This window comes from Scyliorhinus torazame, chromosome 22 (assembly GCF_047496885.1).
Source record: "Scyliorhinus torazame isolate Kashiwa2021f chromosome 22, sScyTor2.1, whole genome shotgun sequence".
NCBI lineage: Eukaryota > Metazoa > Chordata > Chondrichthyes > Carcharhiniformes > Scyliorhinidae > Scyliorhinus > Scyliorhinus torazame.
The window spans coordinates 96,868,025-96,881,806 of NC_092728.1; the positions used below are offsets into that span (position 1 = coordinate 96,868,025).

Below are 13,782 nucleotides of genomic sequence, written 5' to 3' on the forward strand. Positions count from 1 at the left end.
TCATGCTGAATCCCTTACTGAAAATAATCTTCCACCCACTGTCTGCGCCCCACTCCTGTCATTTGCAGTCATACATTTTGTCCTTCAAAGAAGAGTTAAGGAGGTAGTCGCCCAGAACACAACTTGGAAAGAATGAATCTCAGTTGGTGAAAAAAAACTTCGAATTTTTCCCATTCATGTGCTTTGCAACTTAACAGCTGAATCCTGTTACCTTGCAACTAGCTATTTCATGAAAATTTGAGCACAAATCAAATTATTCAACATACAGTGCTTAAAATGGATTTCAGAATTGAAACTTCGTGCATTCTCAGCTTTATGTGCTGAGTTAGCTGACTTCACATTTGGCAATGGGTTTCTGAGCGCTGAGCTGAGCAGTAACCTATGCAAAACCTTACTAGAACCACGTGACAATGCAGGTTTATGAACATATGAACAAGAAGCTGGAGTAGGCCATTCAGCCCCTCCAACCTGGTCCGCTATTTAATAAGATCATGGCTGATCTGAAAGTAACCTCAAATCTGCACTCTGCCTACTCCTGATAACCTATCACTCCCTTTCTTGTCAAGAATTCATCCACCACTGCCCTAAAAATGCAAAACTCGGCTGACATAACCTTTTATCTACAAGAATCATTGAATCGCTACAGTGCAGGAGGCCATTCGGCCCACCGATTCGGCACCCACTCTGAAAGAGCACCCTACCACTCCCCCGTCCTCTCCCTGTAACCCCACCTAACCTTTGAACACTAAGGAGCAATTGATCATGGCCATTCCACCTAACCTGCACATCTTTGGACTGTGGGAGGAAACCGGAGCACCCAGAGGAAACTCATGCAGACATGGGGAGAAATTGTAAACTCCACACAGACAAGACACCCGAGGTTGGAATTGAACCCGGGTCCCTGGCGCTGTGAGGCAGCAGTGCTAACAACCACTGTGCTACCCTAGTCTTCAACTAGCAATTTAAATAAAACAAAACAGAATCAATTGGCCGCAGTAAGAACACCTCATGTTGTGTAGCAGTTCAGAAGGATCCACTGTACACATCATTCGTCAGCCATTCATATCACTTGTGCTTCTGTCGTGTTCAAAATCAGACAAAAGCAATGAAACAAAAAGAAGAAAAATATTTTTGTCCGGTATTTGTTTCCCTGCTGTTTTCAGTCTAATTCTTCATGCAAGTACGCTGTATTAGCATTGTTCGGAATCCTACATGTGGTGCCTTAGAATAGTGAGATCTAGAATCAAAACGGCAGATATAAAGAGGTGAAAATCTCAATTTTTCTGTTGTAGAGAAAGAGTAAATAGAGTCTGCATGTCTCCCCATAGAGAAAAAGGCAAAAGTCAGAAAGGAAAACATTTTTTTTCCAAATATCAGAGAGAAGGGCAAATGAAAGAGAAGGCATGGGGAAAGAATGAGAGGGGAGACATGCAAGAGAGAAAGGGGGAAAAAAACTTGAGAAAAGTAAAGACACCACCAGAGACTGCCGTACACCGCTTTAGCAGTGAGCTTTAAAATGGTACTATCAAAAATCTGAGCAGAAGCCCTGCACTTTTACTGAGACAGTCTGATCCGGGAAGCTGGATGAAATAATAACCTTACAAAGAACCACCAAAATCGAGAGGTAGAGGGGAGCACATGTTGTTTCATTTAATGGTTGAATCAATTACTGATACGGAAATCTAGTGACAAATGTTATTTTTTCAGACGAATAAGTTTAAGTAAACACAAAAGTGGTTGTGAGACCCACAATGTCTGCAAAACAATAATTCCTCCCAGCTTAAAATAGGATCAAAAAACTCAATTTGTTTTTTTAAATAAAATTCACTCTATACTTAGGCTACACATTTTTAAGATACTGTAGCACTGAAAACAAAGCCACAATTTTGTCAACAGGAACAGAGAACAACTGTAGAAGGTAGTGATCTAATAAGGGTGGTCCATGCATTGATCAAACTGAGCTAAGCTACAAATTTGGTTTTGAAGTTTTGGTTCTTTTTCTATTAAAGCACAAGCATGCTTCTTTAACTGTAGGAGGGGAAATAATGGTTGCAATAATTTTGGGGTTAGTGCAACTCAAGAACCATACTGAAGTGTCCGTAGCAATTAGTACCACTGGTGTCAAACAAAAATATAGCATGTGATCTAACAGTCTCGTTGCTCCTGACTTGGGACTCAATGAGGTCTCTCTTGAGATTTACGATGCTCGTTACACCTTGTGAGGTCTAACGAGACTTTCCGAGGCATCGAGATCTGGTTCTTGCCCTGACGGGCGTGAACAAGATTTGCATATTCCATGAGTAGTTAGGCCCATTTGAATACGTCTACGCCAGAGACCTCGGCTAGGCGTCGTTTAGCACTGGTCACAACAATCATGAATCCGGCATAATGGCACATGAGTGGGGGGGGGGGGGGGGGGGGGGAAATCGGGGTCCCTGGGTGGTCAGGCTCTTGGCAGGGTGGTACCACCGATGCAACCTGGTACCCTGGCAGTGCCACATGGGTGCTACACAGAAATACCGAGGTGGCACTATCGGGCTGGCAGGGCACTACCAGGGTGCTAGGTTGGCAGTGCCAAGGTGTATCTTGCCCATGCCAGGGATGGGGGGGCCTCAAGGACCCCCTAATTGGCAGGTTGGGGCATTAGAAGGGTCCGGAGGCTGCAGAGGGGTGTTGAGAGATCAGGGCTCCATTTTTAGATGGCACTCCGATCTCTTCCTGCAGTGACAAGCTGAGCTCGTTAGTGCAGAAAATGGGTCTAAGCAAGGTCTCAGAAAAGATGCAGACTCCTGTTAAGAGCGGGATCATTCTCAGCACTGCAAGTGCTAGGAAATACCCCGCTAAATGCACCCAAAACTGGAATCTGTTCCTTCTCCATTAAATCAGGTGGATTGGCCACGTTAAATTGCCCCAAGGATGTGTAGGTTAGATGGGGCTATGTATGGGGTTACGGGGATAGTGTGGGGAGTGGGCTTAGATAGGGTTCTCTTTCAGAGGGTGCAGACTTGATCGGCCAAATGGACTATTTTTGCGCTGTAGGAATTCTATGGTCTAAATCATGCCCATTATTCCTGGTACACTCTCTTTAAAAAGAGAGGTTAAACGATCATTTAAAAAAAAACTTTAATCAGCAATAATATTAAATTATTCGTTCAGAGAACTTTTTCTCCCTGTAATTGTACTGATAGTACAATAAAAAGCCTGCCTCATGCTGAAAATGCTGAATAGGTTTTAAATCCAAAAAACAAAATTGTTTCTTAAAAACTGGTACCCTTACGCCATTATTAGAGGCTAAAAAATCACGCCTTTAATTCCCCTCAAGTTGATTTCATCTCATCCTTTGACATGCTCTCAGCTGGAGTCAGAGTAGTTTCAGAGGAACAAGTCAAGCAAGAAGCAAAGCCTGCGGTTGATATAAAATTTGAGTTGATTTGGTACTGAATGAAAGCCAATGCAGATCTATCACCTTGGCAGATGTTTGACCATCGCACTTTATTAAAAAAAATGGGCACTTTGTGCGACTGTGATAGACCAGTTAAAGATGAAGCCATTTAGAGAACAATTCTGTGTCAAAGGATAGAATGCTTTATTTTAGGTACCAACATCAATCACAGCATGGGGGCTGGACCGTCTTTTAAAAAAAACTTTAATAGCTTAGCTATATGGGAGGAATCCCCATTATAAATCGTGCCAAACACTTGCAGCAAACAGTAAATGGCTTTTCATTAGCAACAGTGTTAATGCGGTACAAACAAAGCAACACGTACAATAAGGGGACATAATGAGCATTTTGGGAACTTGCTTATAGCCAAAAATTGTTTCAAAGTATATTTAAAGGATTATATTTATAAGAACAAAATTACTAAAAAGTTTTAAATAGATCAACAAAGACGGCAACTTTTCTCAACAAAATTTCAATTTGGTAAATGTTGACATTGTACTGATTCCAGTCAGCCTCTGAAAATAGACCCTAATAGGCCTTTTGCACTCGCCCCGCTCACTCCAATCCGGTTTCTGGGAAAATGGCCCAGGATGTGATGGTGCCAGCAAACCGGCAAACCAGTCGGTGGCGTGTTTTTTCGAACCCGTCGACATCTGTAAAATCTTGGGCGAGATTCTCCCAGCCTCTGCATCGAAATCGTGCTCAGAGACGGGGGCGGAGAATGGGCGTCAGACCCGCGATCAGGGGGGTCCTATGTTGTCGGTGCCAGTCCGCGGTGTGGGTCTGCCATGTCGCACGGTATGGCCGACTGAGGCCGCCGCCGTGCGCATGCGCGGACACCCGACCGGACGTGCAGGGCCCCGTATCGGCAGCCAGAGCTGCGAGGAATACCTCGGGGCCTTGCTAGCCCCTGCAAATTGCAAAATCACCCTGGACTTACTCCAGGTAAGTCCAGAGTGCTTTGCGCGCGTTTTTTCGCGGGCGTGGGGAGATAGCCCCATTATTGGAGAATCCCGCCCCTTGTCTTTTACATCAAATGACAATTCTATATTCAGCTAGGTTTCATAATGTTTAACAAATTAATGGTGTTCTTGTACAGTAAAATCTAGCCCACAAAATCATCCAGACAAGCTGCTCCTCGAACTTGTAATTAATTTCAAAACATTTTTGAAAGGTAGAGTGGTGTCCCAATTGCTCTTCAATATTTAAGGGGCATTTAAACATGAATCAAATTTCAATTCATGCATTATATTTTACAATGTAGCAGATCATCAATTATTCCTACACCTGGTCAACTGAGATCATGGACAGGATTTTCCTTCCAGGGGCAGCTGAGTAGGGCTGCGACAATTTTCAGAGGGTGAACTAATCAATTGGCTAGCTGGTAGGTTGGACATCAATTATCAGCGTTGGGGGCAGGAAGAGAGTTGGACTGAATGGCAGCAGGCTTGATTAAAACCCACTATGGCTACCAGCTTCAAGACAGTCCTCTGAGTATTGAACTTTTTAAAATTAATTTGCGGGATGTGGGCATCACTGGCAGGCAAGCATTTATTGCCCATCTCTAGTTGCCATTCAGAAGGTGGTGGTGAACTGTCTTCTTGAACCGCTGCAGTTCCTGAGGTGTATGTACACCCACAGTGATGTTAGAGATGGTGAATATGTACTCAATGTGTACATTAAGGGGGTTTATTGCACTCCAACTTGACGGCAGCATGAAGCTTGAGCTGCATTGGGAAACCTCAGCAGGGCAGAGGCTTTTGGTCTCCAAGGCTATTCTCATAATCTTTTCTTGCATCACCCACAGTACTGACTTCGAGGTGCTAAGACTGACTCCTTCACCATCACTGGGCCAAGCATTCCAGAGCAGAGCTCAGACCAAGCAACATCACGACTGACAAGTTTATTCTTTCATAGAATGTCGGTGTTTCTGACAAGGCGTGCATTTATTGCTCATCCCTAATCGTCCTTAACTGAACGTGCTAGGACAGTTAAGAGTCAACCACATTGTTGTGGGTCTGGAGTCACATGTAGGCCAGACTGGGTAAAAATGGCTAAATTTGTTTCCTAAAGGACTGAGTGAACCAGATGGGGGTTTACAACAATCGGTGATAGTTTCATTGTCACCATTAGTTCCAGATACATTAATTTAATTTAAATTCCACCAACTGCCGTGGTGGTATTGAACCCATGTCCCCCAGAGCATTAGCTACTCAGCTAGTGGTATTACCATTACACCATCACCTTCAGTACAGTGCAACCTCCACCAGCTCAGATACCGTCAGAGTGGCACTGGGTGTGATCATGTCATGAGTGTGCAGAAGGGGGTGACAGAAGCAGAGGGTAGCTATGGGAAGTCTCACTTGGAGGATGGAGGACTGCCACAATCCTGCTCAGCTGGGCAAAGATGCAGGGTCTCAGTAGTCACAGGAAAGGGAGCTCTACTTAGACTAGCAGTAACAGATGTGCTCACGCATGCTGGAATTCCCTGAAGCAGTGCAGGGTCACAAGCAGAAAATGGAGGAGTTAAGCAGCTCATGTGTGCCACCATGGCTCAGGGCTTTGAGTGCATATTGACAGTGGTCAATCTCATGGAGAGACATATGCAGCAGCACTTAGGAGTGCATGCAGGAGCTGCACACTGACGTTCATAGGATGCATGCCACACATCTTGTCATCTTGACTACTCGGTGATACTGATGACAAAAAGATGTTTGGAGAGTATACCATTCGCACTCCAGTTGCATCTGGAGTGCAATTCCTAGGGCTGAGGCAGTCACCCTCACAGGGCACAGGTACCATCAGCAGCCTCTTTGACCCATGTGATTGAAGGAGCTCCCCTCCCACTGCCCCCCTCCCCCTTGAGAAAACAAAATCTCGGGGTGCTGTGGCAGGTCCTCCCATTGCTGCTGTAAAAGACTAGCAACTCGCCCCTTAGGTGTTACTTACAGGCTCCTGACTGTTTAAACTGCGGACTGCTGCCAGCCCCCTGGAAATGCTCGGAGGTCTCCTGATCATGTAGACATCCATCTACCCTGCCTATCTGGAAACTCTCATGTATCCACGGTATAATCAAGGGGATGAACGTGGCCAGCTCAATCATTGGACCACCAGGTGTTGGCACTCCTCATTGAACTCCTTAGATGCCCAACTCCACAGCAGAGGAAGCAGGAGTTTAACAGAGCTGGCCCCACACAAAGGGCACATGTACTGGTGTCCGCTGAACCCTCCCTGGCACACAGCCACTTTCAGAACAATAGCCTCACTCATGAGACTATCAGCTAACCCACCCCTAAGGATCAGGCGATCGCTTCAGGCCCGAAAGGCCACGCGCCCCATTGGTAGCACACAGTATGAGTTTGGATCTCGTGCGGGCCCAAGAAACCTGAACGGCTCCTGTCACAACCTTTGTGTTACAAACAGGCTCCACATCACACTCTCGGCAAAGGCACACATGCCTCAATGACTCCCATCTGTAGGACGTGCAAGCACACCAGTCTTTTAGCATGGAGCCGCATGCCTGCGCAGTATGAACGTCTGAACAACACAAGCAGCTGCCACTATTCTGGTGGGAAGGCACAAGGCTCATTCAATGGGAACACCCACTGTAGACCCCTCTGAGAGAAATAGGATAGAGGTCACAGAGCTCATTGCTAACACCAATTGTAGCAGCCATCGGTACTCCAGATGGGTGGGGCAGGGGAGCACTAAAACTCAGGATGATCATGTAATTCGGGGGGTTTGGATGATCAAGGGAAGACTCAACTTGGAGACAGTCTCTGTCTCCCCACCCCCCCCCCCTCCCCGTTCGGGGATGTGGCACCTCCATCGTAGGGTGAGGGTGCCAGGGAAGACCCTGCAGGACAGGAGCTGCCCCAGAATAGCAAGGGCCAGTCGGTGAGGCTTAAGTGCCGGCTGTCTACCAGGTAGGCTGGGGAGGAGTTACGATGACGGTGCCACATCAGACCACATTTCTACCGTCGGCGTTCATCCTTGGAGGAGCTGCCAGACCTGGTGTGTTGCACCGTCGTACTCTGTCTCACCAAAGAGACCGTATGCCACCTGTGCTAGATGGTGGCGCATCTGGCACCGCGAGGGTTAGGAGGAGGATACCTGTGGCCATCAAGTTGATGGCTGACCTCAATATCTATGCCCCTCACTTGTTTCAGGCTCGAGTTGGAAACTGTGCAGGATTTTGCAAACGTCTGTGGACAGATGCATCCGAGTGTGCCCAGGTGTCTATCTACATCAACTTTAACCTGGTGATGGATGCCCTATGCGCCCAGGCGTCTATCTACATCAACTTTAACTTGGTCATTGATGCCCTATGCGCCCAGGCGTCTATCTACATCAACTTTAACTTGGTCATTGATGCCCTATGCGCCCAGGCGTCTATCTACATCAACTTTAACCTGGTGATGGATGCCCTATGCGCCCAGGCTTCTATCTACATCCACTTTAACCTGGTCATTGATGCCCAATGCGCCCAGGCTTCTATCTACATCCACTTTAACCTGGTCATGGATGCCCTATGCGCCTAGGCATCTATCTATATCCACTTTAACCTGGTCATTGATGCCTATGCGCCCAGGCTTCTATCTATATCCACTTTAACCTGGTCGTGGATGCCCAATGCGCCTAGGCATCTATCTATATCCACTTTAACCTGGACAAGGCCCACCAGAATGCCCGGGCTCCTGGATTTGCTGCCATCGCTGGCAAGCCCCAGGGGTTATTAATGACATGCATGTCACCCTCAGAGCACAGTCTTGACATGGGATGCCCCTCATTAACTGGTAGGGGTGCACTGCCTGAATGTACAGTTGGTGTGCAATCACCAGCTGCACATCATGCACATCTGTGAATGATGCCAATCCAGCATGCACAATGCATGCATGCTGGTGCACTCGGAGGTTCCCCACACCTTTGAGGTGCACCCTCGGGTGAGGGGTGGAGAGTGGGTGACAAGGCCTATCCGCTGAGGTCATGGCGGATGACGCCTGTGCACAGGTCTCAGGCCGATGTGGAGAATTTTTATAAGGATACTCACTCAGCAACTAGGAGAGACAGCGAGCGATGCATCAGCCTCGCAAAGGTACGCTTCCGCTGCCTTAACCGCTCTGGTGAGGCTGTCCAATACTGTCTCCAGAGTGTCGCGCGCATTGTGGTAGCCTGCTGTGTCCTGCACAACATCGCGCAACAGCGGGCGACATACTAGAGCAGTGGGCAGGCCTCGTCGGACGAGGACGTTGTTCAGGAGGAGCCAGGCGAGGACCCGGAGCTGCCTCAACAGATTGCGGAACGAGTCATTTAGGGCCGTCAAACAAGGGTGTCAAACTAATCACCTTCTGATTTTCCGACTAGGAGTCCAAAAGACCGACAACTCCATTCCCCCCACTCCCTAGTCAGCCCCCCAGTCCCATTGCCCTCCCCGCCTCTCCACTTTTCCCTTAGCACAGCTCTCCCTCCCCCTCCGAGGGTAGTCTGGGCATCACAACAGGGTGTTGGCCCTGGGTTGATAGCATCAGCAGGTCTGATCTGTGGGATAGAGGATGATGACAACTCGGTGTGAGATGAGCTCTGGTACTTCTCATTTTCTTACAAAGTCTGACTCCTGTCTTTTAGACAACATACCACTTACCGCCTGGATAATCCCTGGTTGTGCGATAAGGACTTCTTATAATGGGCCATTTTGTGGGAGGGGGAATTGTGGGAGATGGAGCACAGTTTGGGCTTATTCACTGAGGATGCTGCCTCCAAATCTGCAGACATGGGAGAAAGGTAAGTGGAAAGGGATGGGGGACCCAGGGATGTCAAAAGCATGGGCGGAAGTGTGCTTTCTATGTGTCTTCCTTCCCCTGATGCCAAGTCTCTGGGTTGGGTACAGAGCGCCTGAGAAAAAGAGGCACTTCCCCTCCCCACCAGGCTACAAGCTAACCCTACAGCATTTGCTTTGGGGTTATCCCACATGTTAAATTCCAGCAGTGGTGGAATAAGGCCTTTAAGTGGTTACTTGGGGCTCTCAAATGGCCTCCGTTTGTGAAGGCCTCCACCCGTCCCACCCGGAACTTGATGAGGAGAGTTGGGAAGGTGGCAGGATCTCCGCCCTGCACATCCTGCGTAATTACAAGGCTCTTCATTCCTCCAAACTTGCCTCTGTGGGGTGGAGGCATTACATTTTGTCACATAATATCAAATAACAAGAAAGAATTCATAAATTATGCCCTGAAAAATACCTTTCAGCTGAAATGCCATGCTGCTACGTTACACTCACAGGTTCAGTTCCGCTGTGCAATTTGTCACTATAATTGACTTTTTTTTCCTTCGGAGATACTCATTTTCCTAACAGTTGACAATTATAATACTATGCCAATTGCAGTAAGTTGCACAGTTATGAAAACCGCAGCATGCACGTTCAGTTTAGCAACATAGTGCCATTATTTGTGTTGGTGCAAGGCAGACAGTGAATAAGACACAGAAGGGAGAAAAGCAGTTTAAGCAAATGCTGCAGAATAAATCTATGTGACAGTATAAAGGGTCGTGGGACTTTGCAGGTGAATTATATCTTGTTCAAAGGGCTCATATTTCTGAAAGTTTATTGGGATCCTTTGACCAAGTTGTGATTACTATTAGATTTTTTGTTGTTTTATATATTAAGAGAATTACAATGCAACAATTTTAAGTAATGAATTAATAACTCACAGAATGGGAATAAAGCATGGATGGGAAAATAATTTGCATAGGTAATTAATTGGATGAGCTTCATGTTCCAATTTGTTATTTTATGAACTCCACACAATTATTATTAGTGACCTTCTCAGGTAACTATAGAGTTAATCCTACCATGTACTGTGCCAAGAAAAACAAATTAAAGAGAACTGATGTGAAAATATTGAATTAAATGATATTAGACATACTTTATATTTTATTTAAACACAATAACCAGTCTCTTCCTGCATATAGAAAGTTTACTTAAATTATTTTTTCCTCTTTACCAAACATTGAAATTCAGATCGTCTCCAATTTGAATCTGACCTCAACTACTTCTTAAATGAAAATATACCACCGCTCGATCAGCTTTCCTTGATTGTTCGGTGTTCTGCTTGCTCTGGTTCAAAAAAACAAATCGTTTTGTACACTGTATCACTGAGTTCCATTTAGCCCTCGCTGTAGGAGGCCAGACTGCAATGTCAGCCTCAGAGAATCTGAAGAAAGTCTACCCAGAAAGGGGTGAAGGGAAGAAATTGGAGGCAAATGGGCCGTGAACTAAACCATCATGTAGAGCTATCGATGCTGATAACATTTATTCAATCGCCTGATATTGTTGAGCTTGGCCTGAATGAAGTCTTTCAGGGTGCTGCATGAAGTTAAAGCAAGTAAATTTCTATCTTTTGCTGCATTAGCTGCCTCATTGCCCTTCAATCGGCCTCACAAAAGCAGAAAATGGTTATACCATCTGCTTTCAATTCTCTGTAGCCAAATGTTCTTGTTGCGCCACTGCACACATTCAGAACAGCTCCCCCCTCCAACACCCTCACCACCAAGCCTTCTGGGTATTCCCAAAATCCCACTGCAAAGTAAATAGAAGTTTGTATTTAATTTTTTAAAAACAGATTTTAGGACAAATTAAAACTCTGTTGATAAAAGTCTAAATGATTTAATTTCACCCCTTTACTCTAATAAGTTTTATAAAAATCACTAGACCTCAAAGTGAAGGAGACAAGTGTGGTAAGAGCAGCAGTTTCCTTCTTCCATTAAATAGGAGCATAATTGTGCTCATTTGTTCTTGTAGGACATGCATTAATTAGAAATCTTCCAAATGTATAAATGAATTATTTTAAGTCTAGAAACAAAAATCCAAGCCAGCATAATGATTTTTCTTTAAAAAAGGGTATTTTGAAAGATCTCCTGGACGCGAGTTGCTGCACTTTTTGTAGTTAACAACAGTTCACTGTCACATGGAAGCAAGTAACTTGATTAGAACAGGAGTTACAGAAAGGTGAAAAAAACATAATTATATATATATATATATATATATAGGGTGTGCTTTGAAAACTTGTTTAAATTTTCCAATTATTTTTGGTATCAACAATTCAGATTACCTATTGATCTCACTCCAGGGTTAAATAGCATTGAACTACTGCACAAGATATGCATCAGTTAATGTTTATCAATTTCCCATTCCAGCTGGACCTAGATTGCTTTATATTTGGGTAGAAATTATATGCATTTCACCTGCTTTTCAGCCATAACACATACCAATTTAACAATGGGATGAGCTGTGCCCAAACTGCACAGGCACTGCTCACACTGCTGAATATGTAGTGTCCATTTGAAGATGTAAAGGAGGGTGTCAACCCCTGTTGAGGGCCCTTTTCAGAACTAGTTGATGAGCAGCGTAGGAGTCAGTGCTCACCCCACAATGGGATCTTTCGTGTTCCTGGCAACTATTAATTGAAGTTGTTGCAAAAAACTTCAAATTAAAAAATAAGATTTTATTGTGAAGCTGCATTAATTCACTGCCCAACCCTGTAGCCCACTTCAACATCAGGAGGTAACTAGAAATTGAAGTCTTTGCTTGGGCAAGCAATCTGTGGTGCCACGGCCAGTCATGGTAGCTTGTGTCAAATATATTGATGAAACCAGAGGACTGATTTATTTCGATCCCTGACCTTCTTGCTTCAGATATACACTTATCATGTAGTCCTGAGTCTGGACCCCATTGTGCACCATACAAAATACCACTTTCTTTCAGGGGATCATGCTGGGAGAATCTGAAAGCTTCTTTTGAGGGGCCCAGGAGAGCATTCCAGTTGCTCCTGGCACATAAGGAGTTCTGAAACATCTTTATAACTTGGGGAGCCAACAGTTCCTACCTCAGCTTTACTGCAGAATTTCCCATGAACCCCATGAAACAGCAGTCAATTTCAAACCAGGTCCCCAGTTGTGCTATTGGAGCCAGATTAAAATATATTAATTAATTGTTCCACCTCTCCATGGCAGAGCATTTCGCTGTCCCAACATTCACCGCTGTAATAATGGTAGCAAGTGCTTTCACAGCATACTGGAGACACATTTGCATATTGCATTTTTACCCAATGAGTGTTAAGAAAGTGACACCTTCCTACCACAAAGAGCAGAAGAGATGCTTGCCAGAGATCCATTTTAGGGGAAGCTAGAAAATCAGATTTGGGAGAAAGAGGTAGAAATATATGATGACAGGATTATAGGAAGAGGGAGGAGGCTTATATGGAGCATAAACATGAGCCCGAACAGTCAATCGGGTCCCAGATGCCAAGTTAACTGTGGTCTTTCTGTTACCCTGGGCGAAATTCTCCCCAAACGGCGCGATGTCCGCCAACTGGCGCGCAAAACGGCGCCAAGCAGACGGGCATCACGCTGCCCCACAGGTGCGGAATGCTCCGCATCTTTGGGGGCCGAGCCCCAACACTGAGGGGCTAGGCCGACGCCGGAGGGATTTCCGCCCCGCCAGCTGGCGGAAACGGCCTTTGTTGCCCCGCCAGCTGGCGCGGAAATGACATATCGGGGCGGCGCATGCGCGGGAGCGTCAGTGGCCGCTGACAGTTTCCCGCGCATGCGCAGTGGAGGGAGTCTCTTCCGCCTCCACCATGGTGGAGACCGTGGCGGAGGCGGAAGGGAAAGAGTGCCCCCACGGCACAGGCCCGCCCGCGGATCGGTGGGCCCCGATCGCGGGCCAGGCCACCGTGGGGGCACCCCCCGGGGCCAGATCGCCCCGCGCCCCCCCCAGGACCCCGGAGCCCTCCCGCGCCGCCTTGTCCTGCCGGTAAATAGGTACTTTAATTTACGCCGGCGGGACAGGCAATTTATCGGCAGGACTTCGGCCCATCCGGGCCGGAGAATCGAGCGGGGGGGCCCGCCAACCGGCGCGGCTCGACTCCTGCCCCCGCCGAATATCCGGTACCGGAGACTTCGGCAACCGGCGGCGGCGGGATTCACGGCAGCCCCCGGCGATTCTTCAACACGGCGGGGGGTCGGAGAATGACGCCCCTGATGTTCACTTGATAGCACTTAATTGAAAGAGACAATTTACACCCTTGTTTAATTATGTTTTTGAAATGGACACTTTGTAAAAACAGGCAGCCTGTAGTGAAAAAATGAAAATCCCATGAGTGTCTATGCAGTCATATTGCTCAATGTTAATTGTCTATAGACTACTTAATCACAGGAAACATCATGGGCGGGAGTCTCAGTTTCCCCAGCCGCGTGTCTCTCAGTGGCGGGATTCTATCTTGTCAATTGGATTTCCCATTGTAACCACCCCATGCCGCCTGGAATCTCGCAGGCGGGAGTGTGCTGCT

At 46.5% G+C, this 13,782-nt stretch overlaps 1 protein-coding gene across 2 annotated transcripts in view; it reads right to left on the bottom strand.

The window, feature by feature from the left end:
* ass1 (argininosuccinate synthase 1) overlaps positions 1–13,782 on the bottom strand; it is a 165,691-nt gene that overhangs the window by 79,309 nt on the left and 72,600 nt on the right. The gene's annotated exons all lie outside the window — the stretch shown is intronic.